The 2,064-nt window shown below is 39.5% G+C and overlaps 1 protein-coding gene, 1 long non-coding RNA gene and 1 other non-coding gene across 3 annotated transcripts in view; 2 read left to right on the forward strand and 1 right to left on the reverse strand.

The window, feature by feature from the left end:
* Positions 1-135, forward strand: part of LOC114633508 — a 1,644-nt gene extending 1,509 nt beyond the window's left edge. The window contains exon 2 of the long non-coding RNA XR_003713204.1: positions 15-135. This is a non-coding gene — a long non-coding RNA (uncharacterized LOC114633508). The remainder of the gene's footprint in view (positions 1-14) is intronic.
* The window catches only part of LOC114633507 (tripartite motif-containing protein 34A), an 18,309-nt gene that overhangs the window by 3,459 nt on the left and 12,786 nt on the right, over positions 1-2,064 (reverse strand). The window lies entirely within an intron of this gene.
* On the forward strand, positions 255-356 carry LOC114633565. Its single transcript, XR_003713208.1, has one exon. It is a non-coding gene; the product is annotated as a U6 spliceosomal RNA (small nuclear RNA).

Here is a 2,064-nt window from a genome sequence, read left to right on the forward strand (position 1 = left end):
TGCATGGTGAGGAGGTGCTCCACCACTGAGCTACTTACCTCAGCTCTGTCATGTCTCTGTAACATCATTCTACCGATCAATGAAAGAGGATTAAATAAAGTTCTTCAACAACTTGTTTGTTTGTTCTGAAAATTATATATAAAAGTCTCTGGTTATGAAATGCACCATTAGCTGTAGGCCAGTTTTCCCAGGATGCTTCTTCATCAAAGAATGAAGGAGAAGCAGCACAGTGAGACACACTGAAAGTAGAGACTATGTCCTCACTCAGGCATCATGTGTAGTAGAATGATACTAGAATATTAATATGATCCCTGCTCAAGGATGACATGCAAATTTATGAAGCATTCCACATTTTTGAAGAGCTTTGATGTCCTAAACCATGTTAGAGAGAACGGGGGTTGGGGGGAGAATGAAAGAAAGTACGTAGACACTGTATCCAGAGTATCTGAGCTCCAGTCATGGTTCTAAACATGTCAGCAGTCCCGGCATGACTAGTATACTTAATGGATGTGCTTAATTCCAAACACTGCCTCAAGCCAGTGTGAGAAAGATGAAGTAGGCAACGTGGGCCAGCGGGGAGTAGTCCTTGTCAACAAGCCTGAGCATTTGAATCCAATTCCATGCACCCACATTCATACAATGTGCCCTCTGACTTCCACACATAGGTTGTAGCATGTAGAGGCCCAGGCACATACACAAACACAAAATGTGAAAATAAAATTTTTTTCATGAAAAGAAACTTGGTAAGGATAGAGCATCCACTGAAGTATATCAGTGTTTATTCTGTTAATTGCTGTGAGATACATGCTGTGTTATAGTGTCCCATGAAACCATGGGAAAATAGACAAGGGTTGGCTTTCCTGAAGTCTTTTTACTAGACCCTAGATAACTGGTTTTTCGGGAAGGGGTTTTTCTGTGTAGTCCTGGCTGTCCTGGAACTCACTCTGTAGACCAGGCTGGCCTCGAACTCAGAAATCCGCCTGTCTCTGCCTCCCAAGTACTGGGATTAAAGGCGTGCGCCACCACCGCCCGGCCACCTGAAGTCTTATTACTAGACCCTAGATAACTAGTATCATGACCTGAACACTTCAGCTTTTTATGGAGATGTGTGTATGTGTATTCTTAATGATCACTTATTTTAGTTACAATAAGGACCCCAAAAGAGTAAGGATATATATATATATAATCTTATCAACTACTAAATTGTTATATTTGTTATTTTTAGTAATAGTGACAATAGTAGTAAATATATCTTTTAGTGTATTGTAAAACATAAATGAGAGTATTACTAAAGACTTGGTTTGTTTCAGGCATGTGACTGGCAGTCCGGTATGGTGTCTTACTCATTTGGGAGATCTTATCACTGTGACTAAGTTAAGTGATCATTAAGATTGTGTATCAGAACCTTGTATGGGGTCTCATACCTGCTGTCCTGCATCTGGGAAGTTGTGGATTGCTGTATATTTGAAGACCTTGTTTTTAAAAATTAAAGAATATATATATTGGTTCACTTCAAAACCACTACTCCATTTTGTTTTAAGAAATTGAATAACTAGGGCTGGAGAGGTGGCTCAGTGGTTAAGAACACTGACACTCTTCCAGAGATCCTGAGTTCAATTCCCAGCAACTACATGGTGGCTCACAACCATCTGTAATGAGATCTGATGCCCTCTTCTGGTATGTCTGAAGACAGCGACAGTGTACTTACATAAAGTAAATAAATCTTTAAAAAAGAAAAAGAACTGGAATAACTAGATTGCAGAATTGCAGGTTTTGAGCTGTTTTTACAATTTGTAAATAAATGTTTCTGTTTGCTAAAAATAAATGTTAACATCATAGTTGTCCAGTCTTCTTTCAATATTGCTTCCATAATTGTGTTCCATGGATTCCTTTTTTTCTGTTAGAAATAAATGTCAATGTGTATTGCATACAGTTAGAATCACACACAGTGGCATTGCTCAGTGACAGTGTGGCCAGTGCTGTGCTCACCTGGTCACCTTCATCCTCACCGAGGTCAGAGGTTGACAGCAGACCTGAAGGACACAGTCTGCTTTGTTTTGTTTT

This window comes from Grammomys surdaster, unplaced genomic scaffold (assembly GCF_004785775.1).
Source record: "Grammomys surdaster isolate TR1022 unplaced genomic scaffold, NIH_TR_1.0 693, whole genome shotgun sequence".
NCBI classification, from domain to species: domain Eukaryota; kingdom Metazoa; phylum Chordata; class Mammalia; order Rodentia; family Muridae; genus Grammomys; species Grammomys surdaster.